Here is a 26,148-nt window from a genome sequence, read left to right as displayed (position 1 = left end):
GGGGTGGGGGGTGAGGGCCACCTCCCGTTGCAGTACATCATTCTCTGCCAATTTAGGGTGCCCCTCAGCCCTCCCTAAAATGCAGCCTACAATTTCGTATTTTTTTTTGTTTACCCAAGTTCGCTTGGCGCAGATGGCCACATTAGTGTGCCAATCTGCCCCCAGGGTGCCCAAACCCTTCTGCCCCATCTATTGGGGGGCCTGTCCAACCATTTGTGGTGGCCCTCTCCTCACCCACACCGAACGGAGGGGGGGCACATCATGCAGCACTTCCTAGGAGGCTGAGGGAGGGCTGCATGAGGTGTCCCCCCCAGCCATTTGGGGTGGGGGTGGGGTGGGAGAGGGCCACCACAAAAGGTGGGGCAGGACCCCCAATAGATGGGGCAGTAGGGTTTGGCCACCCCGGGGGCAGATTGCTACACTAATGTGGCCATCTGCACCAAGTGAAGTTGGGTAACACAAAAAACAATACAAATTCATAGGCTGCATTTTAGGGGGGGCTGAGGGCACCCTAAATTGGCAGCGAATGATGTACTGAAATAGGGGGTGGCCCTCACCCCCCAACCCAAATGGAGGGCCCCACCTCAGTTTGTCTTCTTGTTCCCCTCCTTCACCAGTCTCATTGGGCTCTGTGTGTATCTCCACTGTAGCAGTTTGGTTTTGGCTGCTGGTGTAAGTATCCATTGGCCCTTTCTTTTTGTTACCAGTGGTCTTTGATGTTTTACCTGTTTTATGTGGTTCCCCCATAGTTGTGCAGAGCAGTGCGCTGCTTTCAATTTCACTGTTGTCAATGTTCAGGATAACGAATTTCTGTAAGCTTCCAGATCGTCACCCTATGATTCGCCTGGCCGGCGCGGAATGGGTTTCAAAGTATGTCTACACACTTCTTCGTCTTTAGGTTTTCAGGGCGTGTTGGCCACGAATGGACTGTGTCCTTCCACGTGTGCAAGTGTAGTAGTATTCAGTTCATAATATCTCGTGGCACTGAGTTCCGTCTTGATGTGCGCCGCTTATGTGTGTATCAGGTGTTTTCTTATTAATAGAGAGCCATCGGGGCAGCCCCTGCGTGCCTTCAGGCGATCAAGGGGCAGTAATGTATTAGGTGCTGAGCAGCAGTATGGTGTCCCTCCCGTGAGCAATCAGAGGCACCAGGGCCCCTCAAAACTGTGATGAGAACCCACGAGCGTGCCACCTCGCCTCCGCAAGGTCCTTGAGGGCCGGCTTTTAGGGAGAATTCTCATCTATGGCTAATGTTCCTCACCTAGTGAGTCCCCCAGCAGCTTTGCTGGACTTCTGGAGTCTATTTTTCCCGACTCTTACCTGTGTTTTGCTCTGTGTTTCTACCTGTTTCTGTGATTGTGGACTCTGGAGTACACCACTTCAGTAGCCCTCTTCTTTTTGTGTGTCACACAGCACCTTCAGTGCTGTGGCACAGGGTTGTCTTTTAGACTTCCCTTGACTCCATTTCTAAGGTAACTACCGTCCCCCAGAAAAGTGTAAAGTTACCATTAACTTTACTAAACAATCTATCACAGATCCAGTACACCCCATCTTCCATGGAGTACTGGAAAGGGTCAATTCATATCCCTTTTTATCTGTACCTCCTAGAGCATTGTTCGCTCTTTTAACATTTAGACTTGGCTGGTGGCAGTGGTATCTACCCTAACTTTTCTACCGCAATTATATTAGATAAACATGGTACTGTTCTTGGCTATTATATTAGCCTCGAACATAAACCCGCTTGACCAAATTGTCTTTCTTTTGGCTCCGGTTGGGTTTATTCGCCATTTCTTTTTTTTTTAAAGTCTTTCTTGTGTTTTACTTTGCGTGGCAAACTAGGTTCACCTTCTTTGTTCACTGTCTTTTGGCGGGCTTCTGCTCAGAAGCCCTCCTCAAGGCGCCTGGGTGTCTAGGTGGGCTGAATGTGAGGGAGGGGTGTAGTCACCCCCTGCACAGGGTATCCTAGGAACCCCAAGTCGCACTTTGTCATGATTATTGGCCAGGGTAGTTGTCCGGGCTGGACAACCCCCCTGCTGGGTGATTGACAGCCAGGCTGTGTGAATGGTAGTTTTTCGCATAAAAGGCAGGTCTCTTGGGCTAGAAGTCAGAGAGTCGCCACTGGAACTACAAGGAACCGAAGAGAAGCAGAGAGAACGACGGCTGCTGCAACTACCCTGTCCCGGTGAAGCCTTGCTGCAGTCCTGAGCTATCTTCCCTTCAGCGACTTAGAGAAGATCCAGTCCGGAGTCTTCTTCCCTTGAGCTTGGTGGGGATAACCAGCTCATCTTCTACAGCCAGAGGATCCTCTTCCTTGGTCGAAATCGCTGCACACTGCTGTAGTGGTCCGGATAGCCACCTGAAGAGCCTCTGCTGTTTTTAAGGAGCACACCTTTTTATTCCTCGTCGCTGCTGCCGGCTTCATCCCTGTGTGGTGCAGACCCCTTTCAGACGTCCTCCTTCACAACGAAGCTCCAGGAATCGTGGGTCTGCAGGAAACCAACAGGAACAACTGCCAGGGCACCAGCTACACCATTGGAACAAGGTACTGTGTTCTACTTGAGAAAACTGGGTGAATCCCTTTTCTTAATTTTCCAAGGCTTGCCCTTGTCTTCCCTCCTTCTTACAACTTTTTCTTCCGAACATTGACAATATCGAAGTACTTTTGGCTACGTTGAATCGTGAACTGTCTGACTGTGTGATCTTTGGCAACAGGCCCCGGTGTCTTTCGACCCTGGCTCCGGCCCTTTCACTTTTGAACTCCTGTCTCTGTGTGTTTTTTGATTCTGCCTGCCTAACCAAAATATTTCCTGTGTTTTTTGCCTCCAACTCCCTCTGGGTATCTCAGGTGCTAAGTGTGCTTTTTGCCCCGGTAGCATTTCATGTCATGGATACACGTTTATTTAGTACACCAAACTGTCAAAAAGTGATCGCAATCATATTCATGGTAACGTGTTTTGTTCGTAACACCGGTTCATTCAAACACAGGGTACTTACCTTGAGACTTACTGTACAAAGTGAATTGGTTAGTTGTGTTATATTTAATGTGTGATTTTTATTTGAGTTTAACAGAAGTGTTGTGTTTATAACGAATGGTTTACAAAATAAATGTACTTATATTTTTTACCTCAAACCTTGAGTCAGTGTTTGCTTGAGTCACAGTAATTGTGGTCCGTTTGTGTAATCTCTGCTACTGCTCATATACTCCTGAGATAAGACTGGCTGCTCCGCCACTGCTACCACTCTGACATAGTAGTACAGGCTTGTACCAAAGGTAAAACTTGTATATAGTCCTGTAGTCTTAATTGTGTGTAGTGGTCCCTAAGGGCACTGCACAGGATTCTGCCTAACACCGGCCACATCGAGTGCGCCCGCCACAGGCGGTCTGCGTTCCACTGGTTGGTATGATCCGGGCTAGGTAGTCCGCCTCAGATCCGGGCGCTGTATCTCTCACAGAGTGCCAATGTTCGGCAGGTTCAGGGTAATTGAAGGTTCGGTTCCCCTCTAAATTATGGATCTGCATTCCCAAGTCCTCCGCCCTGCTAGCATCCTTGAGCCCAGGCACCAGCAATTTACTGTCCTCACTATTCCATCGACAGCGAGACCCCCCAACTGCGGGTCCCCCTGTGCACATGTCAGCCGCCCCAGCCGCGAGGCCGAACTGCGGTCTAAGCGATGGCTATGACAAACTGCAAGCTCCGCATACTGTAGGGGTAAATCCACCACGAACTGCTCTGCTCCTTCCCCTCCACCTCCCTGCCTCTTACTTGAGGTTGTGTGCGTGTGTCGTGCTGGTTCCAGAGAGCTGCAGTGCCCTTGGTGTTACTTGCGGATTCGCTGCAGCGCCTCACTTGATCATGGCGTCTGGGAGGGTGGAGAGCGTTTTCCTTTTTTTGGCAGCTGGAGCACGCCACAGGCCTCAGTCATGCACGGGGTCCATTGGTTGGTGTCCGTTGCAGCCATCTTCCCCCATTTGGTGCCTCCAATATCCGTATATTGGGCTTAGGCGCGAGCCGCAGTGGCAGACTTCTCCCCCCTGTGGCCTGCAGTCCCTATGCGTCCCTGGCCACTGGGTGGATCTGCCCGGTTCTATTTGACGGATCGCTTCATCGCTGGATGACGGCCGATCTCACCACAGCCATATCTTTGCGAATATGGGTCGCAGCTGACCAGGACTTTCACCGAATACACTCAGATGTCTGGACTGTCAATAAATCAGCTTTCCAGCTTCTCAGGCGGCCTCTAGAAGGATAACATAGCACAGGATGTCTCGGTGGAGCAAGAGCTCTGTAATCAGGCAGCCATTTTCCTCGTGCGCAATAGCGCCCCCCCAACACAGGCATTGCTTTCTAAAAACCTCCCACCTCACCCTTTTTCAAACATCACTTTCAGCTTCTCCCATCTCTGGTGGGTGTAACAATTAGCATATGTGTGTCTCTGCAGCCCCGGCAATGACCAGAGTGTGTTTAAAAGCCCATTCAATATCCTGATGTATCAGCATTCTTCTCAGTTCTTGACTACACCCTGACCATGGAAGCAAAGGAATTTTAAAATACTGGACACTGCCATTCAGACTACCACTTTGATTGGCCTGAGCTTGGAGGAAAACTCCCACCCTGGATACACAAACTAGGCCTGGCGGACAGGCATGCTGACAACTTGGCCTGCCAAACCTGCTAATCCAGATTGGAATTTAGAGGTGCTTGGTATTGAACTAAGTAGGTTCTTTACTGTCCACTTTGCACATTCTCTCCCTCCCCTTTTTACCGTTAATATTCAGCACCCTATGATATGTTCTGTAAAGTGTACACTGCACACTATTGCAAAACAAAAGAGATGAGATAGGTGATGTCTGGAAGGTTTAGAATTACTCTTGACCTCTGGCATTGCTCTCGGCGACCCTCCAGACCCATGTTCTTTACCTGCCAAGCCATTACAAAAGGGGAAAAAAGGGGAAAAAAGATATGCAAATCAGGATTGGCCCAACCCAAAAGGGGCAGTCCAGACTGCATTACTTGGTCACATCTCTTCTGCACAAGACCACATGCTTGCCCCGACATGTTACTGGTGGGACCAACCCTGAATTGCATCTGTTATTTCCCCTATTGTAATGGCTTGGCAGGCAAACAACAATGGTCTGTATGGTTACCCAGAGCAATTCCAGAGATTATCTAAACCTTCCGGCAATCACCTCTTTTGTCTCACTGTACACCAAAGGCAATCACCTACACTGTCTGTCTCTCATTGCCTCACTAATGCTCTACATATCTCTCCCTCTCTTCTGAAAATGTCCACAGTTTGTTCTGCTAGAGTATGTATGTGGTGATATGCCCAAATATCTTGATATCATTATTTCCTTAACAGAGTCAACCCACGTGTCGGCGATCACCCACCTGTAGAAACATAACCTTGACTCCACCATCCCACTCCAAGGCACAACAATTGGATTAGTAGATTCTCATTAATTCAGTAAATTGTACAGTTTCTACTGTATGTTTCTCTCTCTCTCCCCTCTCTCTCCCCCCTCTCTCTCTCTCTCTCTCTCTCTCTCTCTCTCTCTCTCTCTCTCTCTCTCTCTCTCTCTCTCTCTCTCTCTCTCTCTCTCTCTCTCTCTCTCTCTCTCTCTTTCAGTTACATCTTCTAGTTATAGTAATGCACTGTTTTCCTGCATACAACCTGAGTGCATTACAAAATGCCATGTCAGTATATTCTTTTGTATAGTGTACACCGCAAAACACCAGTAGTGCAAATCACTATAAATGCCTGTTTCTCAGTGACTCTATGTCCCTCTCTCTTCCTCTTGTGCTCTCACTTCTCTCTCTCTCTCTCTCTGTCTCTCGCTCTCTATATATATTACATGGCCACAGTAGTGGCCAGGTAGTTATGGTTAAGTTGCTGTTTCCATAGGAAGAGCACTTTTTGGGCGGCTTATAACTTAGCTCCCCCTGGACAAATCCTCACCAAACTTTGCAAAGTGAGGATTCGTCCAGGGGGGGCAAAGTTATAAGGGGGGTCCCAAAACTTTTTTTTTCCCATAGACTGAATGGGGAAAAAACTTTGCTTGCACCTACAGCCCAAACCGCTGGACGGATTTTCACCAAATTTGGACCAGGAGTAGCGGCTTGGTCCCGAAAGCGTGCTTTTGCAAATTTGGTGAAAATCCATCCAGTTAAAATGACCAAAAAGTAGGTAAAAAAAAATGTGTGATATCTGTGTTCGGTCCGCGGGCACACTTCCCTGTTCGCTCCGCGGACAATGTCCTGATTGGCCAATCGGCTTACGTCATGTCCGCGGACATGCAACGTGTTTGCTGATTGGACGGCGTAGAGCGTGAAGCGCGTCAGATTTTTGGTAGCGCCCGCCATCTTGGATTCGCGGAGTCCGCGGACAGCGCGGTGAAAAGTGGTTGAAAAATTGTATTTAGTAGAGTGTGTTGGTGTGTAAGAGTGTATGGGGATGGTGGAACAGTATGAGATGGATTAAATGTTGTATTTTTTTATGTGGTAGACCCTCTTTTTGTGTTCGATTTGTCTGCGGACAACACGGCTGTTCAGAAATGTTCTAAATAAACTAAATGGGGGTGTTCTGGGGACGCAATATGTGTCCGTGTTGTTCGCAAGCAAGGTGAAACTGTTCTAAGAACACTTGCGGTGTCCTGAAATGTCCTTAAGTAAAGAAGTTGGGGGTGTCCTAAGGACACTGTCCGTATTGTTCGCTGGTAAGTTGAAATTGTTCTAAGAACACTCGCAGTGTTCTGAAATGTTGTTAAATAAATAAAATGGGGGTGTCCTGAGAACGCGGTGTCCTGAAATGTTCGTAAATAAATAAAATGGGGGTGTCCTTACAACGGTATGTCTGTCCGTTTTGTTCGTAGATAAGTTTATAGTGTTCTAAGCACACTCTCCCTTTCTTAAAATGTTTGTAAATAAACAAAATGGGGGTGTTCTGAGGACGCTGTCTGTATTGTTCGCTGGCAAGTTGAAAGTGTTTTAAGAGCACTCGCTGTGTCCTGAAATTATAACTTATAACTTTGGGATCCAAAAAGACATTTATAAGGAACAAAGTTATAAGCCACTATGGGTGTGATATGCTGCGATGGTTGTACTTATTATAACATACTTACTGTTTGGTTTAGTAACTGGAGTACATGTATTTCTTGTTCATTTCTATGATAAAAGAAAAGATCATGTGAGTATTGGTAGTTTGTAACGACTTATAACATTGAATAATCAACATTTTTTTTTTTACCCTCATATTTAGTAGATTACAAACCAGTGTACTATGCAATTTGCTCAGTTTCTGTGTTGGTTGCTAAAATCATTGGGTCTGTGGGGAAAATAAAATCCATGTTGGATTAAAAAAGAAACCTCTTTTTGTTATGCTACAGTCTATTTGTTTGTTTGTTTTCACTTGTTTGCATATTGTAAAATTTTGGAGCAGTTAGATACCAGTTGGCGTATTTTAACTTTTTAATTTTTGATGTAATTTAGTGGTATTGATTTATCTGTTTGGATATTGTAAAATTTTGGAGCAGTTAGATATCAGTTGGCGTATTCTAACTGTCTATTTTTTTATATAATTTAGTGATATTGATTTATCAGTTTTGATATTGCACAATTTTGGGACAGTTAGATACCAGTTGGCGTATTCTAACTGTCTATTTTTTTATATAATTTAGTGGTATTCATTTATCTGATTAGTTGTTGTAGAATCTTCGGGCAGTTAGATACCTGTTGGAATATTCCAACAGTTTATATTTTTTTACTACAAGTTTAGTTAATGCTTAAGTACAGTTTAGTTAATAAATTTTGGTTTTAAGAACATTAAATAAGCATTTGATAGATTTGCTGGTAATCTCTGCTTTAGAGTAATGGTACTATCATTACATTCAAACCATCGGCATTTCTTTTTTATATATGCAGTGTAGTGATCTGAATTGGTTATGGCTCCTGCGTGGTAGATTATACCTATTGTTGTGAAGGTTTTCTTACCAAGTGATACTTGACCATGTGTGAATCCAGTCAGCTTGCAGTTGTTTTTGGTACCATCTGCATTGTAACGTAGAAGCATTAGTATTACGTATTTACTATGTGTTTGTTTTAGTGAGGTGGAGCGATTATCCAAATTGCAGGTAGAACATAATCTACCATGGTTTGCATTTTGTACAAGTTGCTGAAATGGAATGGATTCACAATTAGGCATTGATATATATACGAAGCGTTCATTGGGGATTTGTTCTTGTGTCACATTGTTGCAGAGAGTGCATGTATGTTTCCACATGTATGAAATCAGGAAGATTTCATTTATAGGTATGCTTTTGTTTTCCAGTACTTGTAGTAAGTACATTAGAAATTCTTGTGGATCTTCCTGTAGGTTTATAGTGAATTTCACCATTCCAGCACAGTAGTCCAATTGTTGTCTTATTCCGTAAACACTATACGTGTTGTCAGGATTGTTTGTTGCATTTCTATGAAGAAATAACATTTGCAAACACAATTGGTCTGTACTGTGTAAGTAAATGTTGTCAACAATTGGTGGTAATTGAAATAGAATATTCATTGCTACATTTGCGTAGCAACTTACACCAACTAGATTTTGAGAGTTTAAAAGGACCAGGTAGTTCTGTATCTGAGTGATTTTTTTTTTGTTCGTATTCCTTCTTTGATGAAGTACCTGGTTTACTTTCTCTAATTGGTTCTTTTATGCTTGTGGTACTTGATGAAGTTTTAGTTTCTTTTACTCTCTTTGGAGGATTTTCAGTGATATCCTACTGCATTTCTGTTTGATTTCGTTTTCTTTTACAACGTTTTACTTTTTGTGGAACAGAATATGTGTTTAGATGGGGTGTATAGTGAACAAAGTCTATCGTATTCTAAAATGCAAGGAATATCAGCGTGTACTTTACTTGCATCAAAGTTGATTAGAAATAGACCGTCAAGTGTACGTAAGCATGATAGTGCTACATAGCTCATGCCTTCTTTAAAGACTGTGTTACCAATGTCTATCATTGCTTTGTCTAGGGTAAAACCTTGTGATTTATGAATGGTGACTGCGTATGCAAGAGTTAGAGAAAATTGTTCTCTGCGTACATGCATGTCTTTGAAGAGAAGGAGTCTAGCTGTTGAGCATCCTATCCTTTTTACTTCTGAAAGTTTGTCAAAGAGAATATTGACAAACTGAATTTTGTTGTCACGTGGGTAAGTTTGAAAGCCAACAACTGTACCCAGTGCTCCATTAACTAGTCCTTGGTCCACGCCAAGGTTACGTTTAAGCATTACTCTGCAATTTAAGGATAATTTTAATATCTTTTCCAACCCAGCTGTGTTGGAGATTGAATTTTCTAAACTATTTAGTCTTGTTGTGGCTTGCTCACACATGGGTAGTGTCATACCATGTACATCTAGTTTTTCTGTGGCGCTTATTTCCATTATTGGTTGCATTTCTTTATTTAACATTATTTTATTGAATTTGAAACAGCTTGCAAGAGTTGGCATTAAGGCCATACAATTGACCTTTTTATGGGCTAATTGTTCCATAACATCTATAGCACATGCATTAGCGCCATAAAGTGCATTAATGTGCTGGGTTTTCAATATTGCTTGTGCTTCTTTAGATAGTATACCAACTCTAATACTTTTTTAAGATGTTGGCATAAGTGAGATCTGCAGAATGCTGAATGTTTTCTGTTAATTCACTGTATTGGAAATGTTGCCAAAGGTTGACATTTCCAATGCTGCCAACAGTTTTACGGCAGAGTTTGTGTCCTAATGTTTTAAAAACAGGCTCACCTTTTACTGGTGTCAATTGAAGAAGATCTCCGAAAACAATAATGTGTTTTCCTGCAAAGAGCTCTTTGTAGTTTGTTTTGAGTACTTCTTGTAATCTGAGTTGAATCAAAGCCAACATTAGGTTGGACACCATGCTCACTTCATCTATTAGTAGAATGTTCATTTGTTTTAATACTCTGCGTAGTTCCATTGCAGCTTCTGTAGAAAGTTTGTAATAGTCTAATTTGTTTTGGTGTTCTACTGGCAGGAATAGTAATCGGTGTAAAGTGACACCGCCTATGTTGTAGGCAGCTAAATCTGTGGGGGCAGTGACAACAGCTGACAGTTTGTTGTTTGTCAATTGTTGAAGGAACTTACTGATGATTTTGATTAGGAATGTTTTGCCAGAACCAGCTTCACCACTGACATACAGTAGTATAGATTTGTCATTTTGGCAGGAGCATTCTTTGTTTTCATGTTGTACACCATGTGCAATTTCTTTTGTTACTTCTTTAAAAATGCTACGTTGCTCATTGTTTAATTTTAATTGTAGTATAGTTAAGTCTTGTTTATCTTCATACTGACACATGGTGTTTTCTACTTCTGTCATAGCTAATGCTGCCTCATTTGTTATTAGTGGTTCTTGGCTTCCTGTTACAGAAGGTTGACTACTGTCAGGAGTGTCCTTATCTAGTTGGGCCTGCAGTTCCTCTTTGTGTTGCTGTTCATTGTGCAACATTGTTTTGTACTGTGCAAAGTTTACATCAGTTAAAGTGCTTTCATTTGCTTTGAAAGCGTCTTCATATGAGTCATATTTATCTAGTATGTATTCTTCTTTTCTCCATGGTTTAAAGAGTTGTAGCAGGGACATGTAATATAGTTCTTTATGTTGAGGAGTCTTTAATGACAATTTGATATTATTAATTAAATTTGGTTTGGTGAGTTTTACTAATCTGCCTTCACAGTTTGTCACTTTGTATTTATGGTTTTGTTCATCAGGTTTTATATTATTTTTGTATGTGTAGTTTTGGGCTATGTGGTATAGACACATGGTTTCCAAAGTGGTACTCCTGTTTGGGTAGTATGTGTCCAATAAATTGTTTTTTAAAATGTCTTGGCTGTTGGGATCATGTTTGGCTATTGTTTCTATATCTTCGTATGATTTTAGAACTCTTTTTCTAGATTTAGCAGGACCAGACTTAGCCATACTATATTTTCAGATTTACCATACAATGCAGTACCAGTTAAACAAGCAGCTGCTTCATAGGATGCACATTCTCATTGGTAGAGCATTTTTATGCCCAAGCTGTATAATTTCTGAGACACTGTTTTATCTGATGACAGGTCATTCCAGAGGTCTTGGAGCTCTGTTTTTTCTGCTTGGGTAAAGTATGCTGTAACATATCGTGCAACTGCAGTGGAATTGTCTGCAATGTATTGCACATCTATGTTTGCATTCCATAAGTGGGAAATTATTGCATTGTAATAATTGATATATTTTTCTTCTTCTGTTCTTTTTATGTAATATGTATTTTTCGGTGACTTACATTTAAAACTATGTCTAACTGAAGACATGAGGTTGTTCACTTGACCTGTATTTGTAACCGGTCTAGGGAAACCAAAGTGGCGTGTGGTGTAGTATTTCCCTATGTTTTTGTATTTGTGACGACAATATTTGCCACATTTATTAATTTGAAATTGTAAAATTTGTGTGGCATCAAAGTCTTGACCAAATTTAGGAGCATCTTTAATCCATAAAAGCATGTGGATATGTGGTGCTCCTCTGGCTTGGTATTCTTTTCTCCAAAAGAAATGTTGCACTTCTCCAAGGGGAGGAACAGTTTATTACAAATAAAGTGTAGCATAGCAATGAAGCGATGGTGAAAATATCTTGAAACATTAACAGGATCCAGAGAACAAAGTTATCCAAGTGTTAGTATATCTATGTTTGTTTTGTTTTTGTTTGATATGCGTAGGAAATCATGTAAATCTTCCCATGTATATTCGGCACAACTTAATGTAACAAACCAAGTGGGTGGGACAAGGTTTCTGATCATACAACGTACATCTCCATGACGTTGAAACCAATACTCTTTAGTACCACGCATATTTGCTAATGAATTTGTAATATTTGATTGTAAAACCTCATCTTTTTGTTGCACTTTTTGTAATAATTATGTAGCTGACATATTTTGAAAGTGGGATCCTGATTTTAATGTGTGTGCAACTCTGTAACATAAAGTTGCTAGTTCACTTTGAAAGAGTAGGTGGAATATGTATTCCACATGTTGGCTAAATCTGGGATCTTCAGAATACATCCGTAATGAGCGGTATTCTGATGCTGATATTTGAATAGGTCTATCATCGTACCTTCCTCCTTTGCCAGTAGGAAAGAGTAGAGGAAAAGCATGTGCTTCTATACTTTTTTCCCATATGCTGCTTGGCGATCCTTTTGTTTGACACATTTGGTATGTTTATAGTGCATCTTCTATGGTGTCATTAGAGTGCAATGGATGAATTGTATAATGCTCTAAAGTATTTGATATTGTAGCAGGATCTAGGAGCTCAAATTGACCAGCTTCTTGTGTCTCTTGAATTATTTCAGTTGTATCCTTCAAGTTTTCTTCAATATTAATTTCTTTGTAGTAGTACATTATTTTCTTTAAGATATTGCATGGCTTGTCTAACTTTATGTAAATCTACCAGCTTTGCCATTTTTTTTTGTCTTTTGTAGGTACTCCATTTACTAAGATAATTAAAGATTGCTGCATTGGATGTTGCACTCCTAGAGTATGCACATTTTATTTTAGATATAATGGTAAATACACTACTTTTCCACAAATACCTTTCACCAATTCAGAGGGAGGTAATTTTGCTGTTTTTGGTTAAAGGCATATTATTGCTTGATATGGGTGTAATTTTTGAATTATGATGCTCTCATATAAATTAAGTTGTTGTAGGGGTTTTGGTAGTGGATATAATTCCAAATTATTTGTGATAGCACGTGAAGGAGTTTGGTTGTTGTCAAGGTTTGTAGTGCAGTAACTGCAAAGTAATAAGGTGTCAGTTATTTCGTATTTGTTTTCTGGTATAAGGTAGAGAGCTAATTCAAACCATTTAGAATATTCATTGTCTTCTATTTTGTATGATAGGTCTACAGTTTTTGTGTTACTTTTATAAAAAGTTAAACAGTTCTGCTGCAACATACACACACCTGATTTGGTACTTCAGCTGATGTACTTTTACATTTTAGTATTTCTTTTTTGCATGTGTGTAGTAAAGGTTTGCCATGCATAGAATTGTTGCTAATTTGGTTTAAAGCTATGTCTTTTTGTAAGTGGCTTTCACTTGCAAAATATTTTTTCTGGATATAGTTGATTTCTTCAAGTAGGTCTTTTGCTTTACAATGTAGAAGAATGTTATTTAAATTGGCTAGTGCTAAAGCAGGACTTTTAGCATAGTACAGTTTATAGACTACATTTCTTATAGTTGAATGATGTGTTGATATCCTTTTGATATCATGGAAGGTGGTTTTGCAAATAGGTCCTGTAATGCAGGCCATTGAATGTCCTTGTAGTCCTGTGTACTTGCGCACTGGACAGGTACCCATATTTTGCAGTAGTTTAATTTTGATTTTGTCTTTGCCTTTCACATATTGATTGAGGAATTGGCGTAAAGACTTGAAACATTTTTTGGGAATGTTACACATTGACGTGCACGGCCATTTGTATACTAGACGTTCTGATTCAGTTGAATGGAGAGGTAATTCTAAGTTTTCAAGGCATATTTTTGTAAGCAGAATTTTTTGTTCGATTATGGTATTATTAACTTTTTCATAACCTTGACCACTGCTATGTATGGCAATTGTATTTGTTTGCTTTTGTTTGTATGCTTCTTCATTAAAGTATGGTTCTGTGCTTGTAGTGTGACACCATACACCTCTGCAGATATTTAAAATGTTCTTTCTGTTGACATTTCGTTTATTGAGAAGTCTTTTTTGTAATTTAGTCATTAGTTTTGTTAGTGGTTTCATTTTGTTTAACACTAAAATAAATAATTTTCTTTTGAGAAGAATTTCACTGTCTATCAACGCTTCTAATATTAATTTCCTACGATAGGTTTTAAGGGTTGAACCTGGTTTCTCTCCGGTTTTTATAAGATGTTGAAGGACTCTGTGACGGAACATTTTGGCTAAAATACTTTTCTTACTTTGCACTATATCAAGATTTATAGAAGCAGTTTTATCTGTAGTGATAGCTGATTTTTTGTTAATTGTTTTCTGGTTTGTTTTACATTTTGATAGAGGAGGCAAAGTTTCTGTACTTGAAACTTCTTTTGTTTCACTAAATGACTGTATTAGCTGTTTTGTTTCAACTTTTCTTACAAATTCTGCTAGAGATGGATGCTTATGTTGGACACTTCTATTTTCATTTGTTCTGCTTCTGCGTTGCTTTCTATGGACTTGATTTTTGGTAGGCATTCTTTAGGGTCTGTTGAAAAAATAAAGAAGGTATGGGTTGGGGTGTTCTGCAATGTATGTGTGCTGTGTGCATGAGTGTTTGAGTAAGATGATAAAGATGTATGTAATGGTGTATGATTGTGCATTGGGCAACTACAACTAGTAGGGATGGGTATTCTTGAATTAATGTGTTACTAATCTGGGATTCACATGACAGAAAAAAGTAGGCTAGTGGTGTGGAGAAGTACAAATAGTAAATCTAATGCTATACAATTAAAACAGTTGTTTGTTCTATAACATCAAAATTCAAGTGGCTGAGTTGGGTAATTTGTGTGTCGAAAAATAGGAATTCGTGGGCCATTCCGGCTGTAAATCGCTGTTTAAGAAATGGGGATTTTTGGACAGAATGGTGCACAATCTTTATTTTTAGGCACAGAAATAGCATGAATTAACCTTACAGTGTGTTTGAGTAATAATACAAATATTATGCTGGTATTCAACTTACTTTTTTTTATAAAATGAGCAGGTTACTTCTTAGTTGTTCTTTGTACTTCAAATTCGGCTGCTTCTTTTCAGGAGAATGGTCTTCACTGCAATTGTAAAAGAAACAAATTAGTAATTTTGTTTGTATATAGTACTGTTTTTAATTTAGACATTGATTTTTTTAATTGATATCCTCGGCGCCCTCCTTAAAACCATTAAAACTATCTTATTCACATAAGATACGTCACACCAGTTGAATACATATCATATGTTCTTAATGAATAAACTGTATTGCAATGACTAACTGTAGCAAACAAAATATCTTTACTATGCCTTGTGAAATTCATAATGTACCAGTGAATACCACTATTCCTGTAACTAAGCTCTTGCAAGAAATAGTGCCTCAATGTCATGGGCTGCTTGCGCTATATAAATATAAGTAAGTAAATAAATAAATAAATAAATACATTTTTATGTTATTGTACAAGTATAGTTGTTTGAGATTTGAACATAGTGTGTGCATGCAATTTTGTTTGACTATATGCAGTCTATATATTGTATTTAAAAAATGTTACTTCAACATGATTTGAATATGTGTGTGTAAAAAGAAATTAAATAGTATAAAGGTTTGTAAGAGACAGTTGATTTTAGGAGATGGAAAAAAAGACAGTAAGTTCAGTTTACAGATTAGACAAGGTAAAAGTCAGTTAATATGTTTATATAAAACTAGAAGAATTGTACATGTACTTTACAGAAAATATGCATACCTGTAGTTTGTGTTCATGCATATGGATATGCATGGAGGTGCAAGTAGAAATCTTGGAGACGTGTACAGTATTTCTTGTAGAAGGTGCTTTCCAATGAAATGACACTTGTACTCAAGAGAGATTCACAGTACATTTGCAGTGCTGATCTATGATTATGCAGTTAGATGTAGAGGTCTTCTATGTGATTGGTAGATGGCCATGTGACTCCTTAGCTACATCCAATGAGGGAATGGCACAAAGAGTGAAGTGGAAATGGTAGAAGGGCTGTCCATGTTACGATATGTCCGCGGACATGGTGGTAGTTCGCGGACATCGGGTGTTACATCCGGGGATTTTTGGGTTGGGAAGCCATGCAAATTAGAATGAGCATAGAAAGGGATTGGTCAGGAACGTTTAGTGGGTGTGTTGTGCCAGTACAGAGTTTCTCAGATACTCTTTTTGCTGAGAGAAGAACAGATAGCTATGGCTGTGTGTTTCAGAAAACAGATTGTTTGAATTTTGGGAGATTTGTGGATACATTGGTTGAAGGTGCATGCAGAAAGCTGTGGAGTAGCTGTAGATATTGGATTTCCACATGTGGAAGTACACTGGCATGGAGTACGTGGAATGAAGTGGTTGGACTTGCTACCTCTCTGTGCTACTTTGGAGACAGAGCAATATCCAGATATAATTATAATTCATTGTGGAGGGAACAGTTTAGGACATGTGTCTGGAATTTCTTTGCAATTTGCAATGAAAGAAGGACTTGGGAAGGTAATGGACATGTTTCCAAATTCTCAAGTAATTTTTTCACGGATTGCGCAGAGACAAATGTGGCTTCGTTCGTCTTCATTTGGTCCACAAATGGAGAAAGCAAGGCGCAATGTCAATAAGGCTGTTTGTGCCTTTCTAAGAGATTTTGGCATGTCCTATTTTCACATTGAAAATATTATGTTTCGTAGTACATACATTTTTCGCAGAGATGGAGTCCATCTAATTTATGCTGGCAATCAGATTTTTCTGATAAATATACAAAATGCATTGCAACCTTTTTTAGAATTACAGCATCCATTTTGTAGTAGGTGTTGAGTATTTATAATTTTTCAAACACAAACACCACCTAAAGGCTCTTTTTAGAGCCACCACTTCCTCCCAGAGAAAATTGCAATGATTATGATAGGGTAGCACCCCAAAATTTTAGATATCTGCGGACTGTCCACGGACATCTAAAAAATACAAAGGGCCCTGCTTCATTTATTTTCACTTCTATATTTAACTGTGAAAGGCTGCTCTGAAAAGAGCCTTATTTTTTTTATTTTTGTTGTTTTATATTTTTTTTGGTTTTTTATACAAGACACACTAGGAGAGGAGGGGAAAGCAGGGTAAAGGGGGGGACACCAACCATGGGGATAAGAAAGGGCGCGCTGAGAGAGGAAGATGTAGAGTGGGTTTTATTTGGGTAGTGAACACATCTTCTCGTGCTCTGAGACGATAGTCTCAAAAGCAATGCGAATTCGCTCCCCCCTGCAGAATACTGCATCGCAGTACATACACACAACTGTGACCCTCGAAAGGTAAGGGTCATCAGCATTGTGTATGGCCTGTGAGGCAGCTTGAGGAATATGCTGTCCCACAGGAGTGTTCCTTGTGGTGACAGGATCAGAAATGGAGGATGAAGTAGAGGAAGTCAACCTGCTACGCTCCTCGCAAGGTACAACCCTGCGAATGGCCCCAGTGTGAAATGACGTTAGGTGTCGCTTTATGATAGTAGTCCCAAAACTGTACGAACCAAGCCTCCCTCGACTGAGTACCATTTTGCACTCGTTGCAGATGACTTGGTTCGCACAAGGCTTAGGACCATTCCCACGAATGGTAAATAACCGCCACACCCAAGACTCACGCCGAGTGCGGGTAGTAGGGAGTTCAACTACCTCATCCTCGTCATCCTCTTCTTTCTCCTCTGCATCCTCACTCCTGTTCCCCTCTTCAGGCCCTTGGGGAGGTGGTGGTGATGGAGGGGATTTGGGGTCGTGCTGAGGCAGTTGCAGCACCAGGTAGCAGCAGTGCAGCCATGGATGCCATCAGGTTCAAGATGGAAATCTGCAGGTGGCAGTAAAATTCGCTGTGCTCTGTATAATAGCCAGAAACAGAATGAGAATAAGCTCTAGGGCGTGGTCTTTTATAGGGGTGCTTGTACGCGGTTCGCGGAAATGTGCTCTGTCCGCGGACAGATCGAACACAAAAAAAGGTTCAAAAAGTTTCAAAAAGTATGTAGAAACTCAGGATTAGTATGTGGGACTTGTGCTATGGTGAGTTTTAATTGAAAAATATTGTGGATTACTTGAAAATGTACTTTTAAATTGTTCGCGGACACGAACAGTGTCCACATTCAGAACACACGATCAGCGTGGGTGCGGTCACATGATCACTTCGCGAACATGTCCGCGCAGGGAGCGGCTGTCCGCAGGACACCAAAGGCACAGACATTGGTTTGCGCATGCGCGTTGATGTTCTAAGGACACTGTTCGGGTCCTGAAGTAATTAAAAGTGCGTCACATGTCAAACAAACGGTAACGGACAGGCGTTTGTTCTTAGAACAGTTTCAACTTGCTTGCGAACAATACGGACAGACAGCGTTCTCAGGTCACCCCTATTTCGTTTATTTACAAACATTATAGGGCACATGACGTGTTCTTAGAACAGTTTCAACCTGCCTACGAACAAAACGGACAGGCATACCGTTCTCAGGACACCCCCATTTTGTTTATTTACGAACATTTCAGGACACCGCAAGTGTTCTTAGAACAGTTTCAACTTGCTAGCGAACAATACGGACAGGTATAGTGTTCTTCAGGACACCTCCATTTTCGTTTCTTCGTGGACATTCCGGACACCCGCGCTGTCCGCGGACTCCTAAAATGCTTTTAAAAAAAAAAAAAACATGAAATGAATTAGAACACAATATAAAAATGTATCTTTATTTAACATGTATGATTAATTTATGACAGAGAAGGTGAGGCAGGAACTGAAACAAAAATAGGAGAATTAGGGGTTTCAACAGGATTTGTATGAGGTGAAGAAGGGATGGAAGTCTCATCAAAACGTTTTGGTTCATGGAGAGGGTTTGGGGATAATTGACTGGGATATGGTGAGGGGGACATGTACATGTGGGACAATGGTATGTGGTCTTTTGTTTAAAATGATCTTCCACAAAGTTTTTTAAATTATTCAAATTAGCCAACAGTAGATCCATTTTTTCTTGTTTGCTGTGAAGAGTCTTATCCATAACATCTTTTTCTGTAGTACTTTCTATTTTGGTGTGCTCTGTACAAAAAAATATATATATGTTAAATTTATATAAAATAATAATACTTAAATGGTATATGTTGTAAAGTGTCTACCATTCGATTCACTATCTTCTGACATTTCCTCATGTGGGAAATGCTCCTCTAGCCACTCCAGAGTACTAGACATTTCTGTGAGAAAAAAAACATAATATCATTTTTTTTTATCTAATACAGAAAGTTTATAAATATATGAGTAAAATGCAGTACACTTACTATTTCAGGTAAGGTATGTTGTAAGTGGTCTGTAGATCTGCTGTTGTTCTTGGTTGTGGAGTGTCTGTGAGGTAATTATGTTGGAAGCCTATCTTTCTTCTTTTGGTATATTCCATTTTTAGAACATATTGTATTTAAATGAATGGTTAGTGCTTTATATATATGGGTTACACTTCTTATGTATTACTACATATAATGTGTATGTGTGCTGGTTTGTGAATTTGTAAATGTTAATAAGTTATGATATAACAATTAAATATACACCCCCAGAGTTTTTGGGTAGTGGTGCTGTTGTTCGAGCATGTCCGCGGACATTAAAAGAGTTCACAAACATCAAACTCAGTAGAGGGGGTTCAGTATGTTCAATTTGACATGTACATAAAGTCGGAGTTATTATTATTAAATTGTGCTACTAAAACCTATGAAATTCAGTGAAAAAACTTTGTTAAAGGGACGTTATGGTTAAGTTGCGCTACTAAAAACCTATGAAATTCAGTGAAAAAACTTTGTTAAAGGGACGTTATGGTTAAGTTGCGCTACTAAAAACCTATGAAATTCAGTGAAAAAACTTTGTTAAAGGGACGTTATGGTTCCAAGTAAAACCGAATACCCCCTGAAATTTGCCAGTTATGGTAAGCTAAGCAACCATAACTCGCGCCACCACCATGCACTGCTAAGACTAACACCCACAACATCAAAGATGACATCACAAATGTCATTGATGACATCACTGATGACATCACATGTGTATTTACTTTTCATAAAATATGTGTACAAGGGATTCTTATTATAATGTTGAGAAAAAAGTGTCAAGGATCATTGCAATAAATATCATAACCTAATTAGTGCATTGAACGATGCATTGATATAAATAGCATTCTATTATGGGGTTCTATATAGTATACTAAGCTACTCATGCAGAGACATAGCATTGTGTGCAGCGTACAAGATGAAGGTATAATGTTCATAATGTTGATATGTTGAATAATGAAATGATAATTGTTTTATTAATAGATTTTTGTGTACTGTGAAATATGTAATAAGTAGCTAATAAAACCCATGTATTACATAATTGCATTACTACAGACAAAGCACAAAGAGACAAGAACACAAATATGGGTATATACATTCTGCAGAGGCAAGCAATTTTGAAGTGCTTTTGATGATGTAGTCAAGGAGCATGAGAAACACTGCCCCTTGCCTTAGAAATAACAAACACACAACATTTACCCCTACCCACCTGCCCCTCCATATTAGTGATTGGTGCCTCTTCCCTCATTTCCCTCCACACCTTTCGTTCTCAGCTCTCCATCCAAAAGAAAATACATCCAAAAACAACAAAAGAAATGTACCTTTAGGAACCACCTTTCACAGTTAAAAAATAGCACTAAAAAAAAACGTTTAGACTCCATCTATTTTACATTTCTCAATAAAGTACATAGACTCAATAAGATTTCCCAACATTTCCATTAGCATTTTGTGTTATGCTAATGGGAATATTGTGGCCTTCATCCCCCGTTCCAGGGACTAGAATGGTGGATACCGCCCTGCTATCCCAAGTTATCAGCCCACGTGAAGCGAGGGTGGATAACAAGGTCTCCGGAGCATTATCTCCCCATTCCAGTCCCTGCAATGGGGGATTAAGGCCATTAGCAGCCCAGGTTCTCAAAGCGGGTACCTGGGGTGCCTGCAGAAGGCGAAGAGAGAACCCTATGACCAAATTACCACAAGCACATTTTTCTTCCTTTTCAAACATATCCCACTTTTGAATAACTTTACCACAAAGCTGGTCCCAGGTGGACATGGCCACCTTAACCCCATGTGTTGTCCCTCGTAGTCATGGCCAGTAGCCAAATTGTCTGGATCATGACCTTATTCCATGACCCGGACAATCTGGCCAATGGCCATGGCCACAGGGTACACCTCAGTCACCAAAGGTGTATCACAATTTTTTGTACCTACATTATAACACTTGTCAAAAAATAAAACATGGGCACATTTAAGGTCCTTGCCAATGCTCCTTACACAAGTTTGCTGGAAATCCACCCATGTTTTATTTTTTCAAAAGTGTCACATGTATGCACATACAATAGTCATTTAACTTAGACCCCACTTGACAAAATCCATTCAGACATTGCGCAAACTTTCAAAGTTAGGATCTATAATCTTTCTGAAAACATTTGTCCACATTTGTCAAACAGCAACAAAGTTATAATACATTTAAACATGTTGAGGGCCCCCTCTAATTTAGCCCAGTCTTGACAAAATCCCACCAAACTTTACAAAAACATGCATATCTATATCTAATATATTTTTGCAAACTTCTGTGTAGATTTGTCAAATTGCACCACATTTATAAGCCTGTGCAATATTTTGGGACCCCCCTCCAATTTTGCCCCCTCTTGACAGAATCCCACCAATCTTTGCAAAACCATTTAGGTCTAGATCTCTAGCTCTAAAATCATTTTGCCAACTTTTGTGTAGATTTGTCAAATGGCACCTCATTTATAAGCCTTTACATTATTTTGGGACCCCCAATCTAACGTTGCCCCTCCTTACAGAATCCCACCAAACTTTGCAAACTCATCCAGAATCAGGTCAAGAATGAATGTTTCATTAAGACGCGCCAAAGTTATAACCCATCCAAAAACTGCTCTTCACCAATCCTGCAATGCAGAAATAGGCATGATGTTCCCAAAACCACCAGTTTTTTGCTTCTTACAGCCATATTCCATCCCATTCTCATCACCCGCACCTCCCCAGAGATTATTTGATAAATCTGAAAAGTGCAATGTCATGTTTTTTTTATATGTTTTTACAGCGACGTTCGCGGACACCGGCTGTGATCTGTGTATCCAAAGTGGCAGGCGTTTCCAAAAATCTGGCACACTTCAGGCTTTTCACGCTCCAATCAGTGGCAGCATCGGATATCCACGGACATCACAACGCCTTCTAAGCCAATCAGAGTCCGGTCTGTGGACCGAACAGGGAAATGGGTCTGCTAAGCGAGCCAGATATCACAGTTTTTTTAATTTTGGTTGTTTTGAAAAAAAAACTACTGGACGGATTGACACTAAATGTACAGAAGCACGCTTTTGGGACCAAGTTGTCGCTCCTGCTGCAAATTAGGTGAAAATCCGTCCAGCGGTTTGGGCTGTAGGTGTGAGCAAAGTTGTTACCATTATGTCTATGGAAAAAAAAACTATTTTGGGACCCCCCTACAACTCCCCCCCCCTTGAAGAAACCTCACCAAACTTGCCAAACAAATTCAGATCGGGCCATATTCCTTTTTTTCTTTGTTGCAACGTTTGGTGAGGATTCGTCCAGGGGGAGCGAAGTTATAAGTCACCCAAAAAGTGGTCTTCCTATGGGCTTAGCAACTTATCCATAACTACACGGCCGCTACCGCAGGCTGTGTAATATATATATATATATATACATATTACACGGCCACGATAGTGGCCGTGTAGTTATGGTTAAGTTGCTGTTTCCATAGGAAGAACACTTTTTGGGCGGCTTATAACTTCTCTCGCCCTGGACGAATCCTCACCAGACTTTGCAAGAAAAGTATATGGGCCACTCTGAATTATTTTCTAAAGTTTGGTGAGGTTTGGTACAGGGGGGGCAAAGTTATAGGGTGGGTCCCAAAACCTCTGTTTTTCCCATAGACTGAATGGGGGAAAACTTTACGCATGGCTATAGGTCAAACCGCTGGATGGATTTCAACCAAATTTGCGGCGGCGGCAGGGGCTTGGTCGCCAAAGCGTGCTTTTGTAAATTTTGTGACAATTCATCCAGTAGTTCCCTTAAAAACGATCAAAGAGTATGTCTGTACAAATTAGTGATATCTATGTCTGCTCTGCGGTCACACTTCCCTGTTCGCTCCGTGGAGAAGATTGCAATTTGCTATACCGTATCATGCTGGCCGCGACCATGTTGCACTTTCACTGATTGGTTGTGGCACAGCGTGAAGTGCGTCTTAATCTTTCGATACGCCCACCATGTTTACTTCATTTTCCGTTGAACGCGGACATCGCCGCTAATATACCTAAACGAAGAAGACACCAATGCACTTATTACACTTATGGAACACTGTTGTGAAGGGTGAGCGTTAATGAGACTTGGTAGTAGAAAGTGAAACATTGAAGTATTCTTGTTAGCACTGTCGTACGGTACAGTGAAACTTGCTACTCATTGTACAAAATGAACTTACTGCATCCATTTTATAATACATGAACAACATTACTGCGGTCAGACTGGTGGGAATCTGAGGCAGCCACCTGCTCTATTTCGTACACACAGCAGTTCCACGCGTTTACGGGAGAAGTGGTTCTCATGAATAGCCGCTGTTATGTTGTTGCAAAATGAGAATGTATTTGCATTCGCAGTGAAGGCCACTTCATTTTCTGTTTGAAATACGAGCTCAGTACGGCCGCATATTTGTCGACAGCCATAAGGGTCAGTTGTTTTTTAACCTTGAGTTGCACGGAAAGAGCAGAAAGAATGTAGGGAGTAACAATTAGAAAAACATATCTTTTGATAAGGTTATGCTTCAAAAACTTTTGCACCAACCATGAAATATTAGTTACACTACTGTCTGACTGCAGCTAATGCAATGGAGCCGGTCCACATCATACAAGTGTTTTTTTCTCGCATATATACAAAATTGACATTACATTTTTACTTTGGGGGAACATTTTTTATTTTTTCCTAATGCATTACAAGGTTCACGTGCCGTTGAATTTTTTTGTTTTCCCATTATGGACATTGCACATTGTCGCCGTTTGTAGGTTGCCAGTACATTTCCCAAATTAAATTATTATTAAGTAGTAAAAGTATGTGTTACAACTTTGTTTTGTGCAGAGGTGGCATATTGATATACGTTTTATTTACGCTTTTCCCCTCAGATACTTCCTTCCCTATTGTGATTGTCACGGATTACAGCTGCCGAGTGACGGCTTTTTCAACCGTCAAATGCAACTGTTCATTACCAGTTGTCTGTGCGTTATAATTCAGTGGGATGATCGTGTTGGACCTCTATGTCCTTACTCTGCTGTCGCAATAAGAAGTAACATTCCATCCTTTCTGGTGGTGTAGATCACAGCGGTTGACGTCGTCTTGCACATCAATGTGGGAGGAAAACGACTACTGTGGCGGCAACGCTTACTTTCTGTGTGTGAAAGAAACCAACGTGCCCATTACCATTTTCATTGTCGACAAAAGACAGAAACGTACTGCTTGTATGGAAATGTGCATAGGGCAATCATTTTGCTCAGTTAATTGTGAAACACAACTACTTTACTAATTGCTTACGGCGATGTTTTCGCTCAGTTTATTGTGAAATAAAACTACTGTACTAATTTTTAAATATCAGTGTATTTTTTACAAATTTACTCTCTGCTTTCACAATGTGGCATGCTACGTTGCATGTTGTAATGTGTTCTTTTGTAGGCGCTACATCACGACACGTACGTCAATATGGACGCATTTGTTTAAACTGCCAAGGAACGTTATGGAGAAAGGTACTGCATACCCCACTTGCTTTGGCTACGGGAGGGCCAGGCCCATCTCATATGCTTTAGTGTAGTCAGGCCAATTTCTGTCACCCAGATGCCCTATTAACCAACATTAGTTCAAAATAATTACTATCTTCTTAAAAGCGGTAAAATGAGGTAAGGTGCACTGAAAGTGTTTGGTGCACAGAAATGTTTGTTAAATAATACAAGGTTACACCCTCCCAATACATATATACCTTTCGACCTGTGCCACTTACGAAATTATGTGTCGAACGGTGAGTGGTAATGGTGTTGCTTCCAGTATTTTTAACGTCATTGCGCTTCCCATCGCAGAGTTTGTTTCAGATTTTATGTAAACGTAAGTAGACTACTCCTTTGCATTTTTTAAGCACATTATTCAGAAAAAAATGACTACATGTACAACACATGTATGTAAAGGTCATTGACAACACCTGAAAAGGTTTATGTTGTGCATGTGATAGTGTTTTGATATTTAACAAGTGTACTCATGTACATAAGAAATCAACGGTACAGCTTCCGTCTCTGAGGGGTAGCCTCTATGTATGGTTAGTGGCCACAATGTCGGGGATGTGGCTACTGGCCATTACTGGAAGGGACAAAATATTGCATTGAGGTCGCCATGTCCACCAGGGACTGCCTTTCTGGTAAAGGTGTTCCTTTAACCATACATTTCTCAAGGAACAGAAATGTGGTGCTGCCTTTACGGTCACACAGTTTCATTTTTGCATTCTGTAGCCTGCAATGGAAAGCGAAGAAGGGTTTCTATCCAACACCCGTCCTCCCTTTTTATGGTGGCCATCTTCAAAAAGAATTTGTTTTCTTCAGCCGGGAACCGCATAGGCGTTCCGGTTGAAGACAAAAAATCCTCTTTCTTGGTAGCACGTGTTACACGCTCTAAAATCTCGATTGCTTATGGCATTCATCCCCCACTCTTTGGGGAGGAATGGGGGTTAATGATCCAGATACGTTGGTATGCACTCTTGCTTATATTGTGTTGCATGCTTGCCTTGTGGAGTTCTGTGCCGGAGATTTTCGATTTTCAAGTTCGTACAAGAATATACAATGTACTTCCCCACTATCACCCAGTTACACATGTCATTGTGAAGTGTGTATGACTTTTTGAACACGCCCCTATGCTGTGCACATGATAATGTGGAATTCTTCGGAAGATGGGCAGTTACTTCAAATGTTCCTTTACAGTAGTATGCTTATGTGTTACTATTAGAACCTTGATAAATGTAGTACAACATTTTTGTTAACGTACTGATATGATGTATTGACACTACTAAAAACCTATGCCATTCAGTTAAAAAAACGTTGTTAAAGGGACATTATGGTTACGTTGCCCTCCCAAAAACCTGTAAAATTCACTACAAAAAAAACTTTGTTGAGGGGACGTTATGGTTAAGTTGCCCTACTAAAAACCTGTGCACTTCACTTAAAAAAATGTCCACCCTCCCCATTATGGTTCAAATTAAAACCGAAAAACCCCTGAAATTCGCCAGTTATGGCAGACTGAGCCCCCATACTTGCCATCACCACTGTGCACTGCTAACAGTCACACCCAGAACATGAAAGATGTATCTCAAATGTAACTGA

Source organism: Ambystoma mexicanum, chromosome 3p (genome assembly GCF_040938575.1).
Source record: "Ambystoma mexicanum isolate Mex_15411 chromosome 3p, UKY_AmexF1_1, whole genome shotgun sequence".
Taxonomy (NCBI): Eukaryota; Metazoa; Chordata; class Amphibia; order Caudata; family Ambystomatidae; genus Ambystoma; species Ambystoma mexicanum.
Note: the sequence above shows the minus strand (reverse complement) of the source record.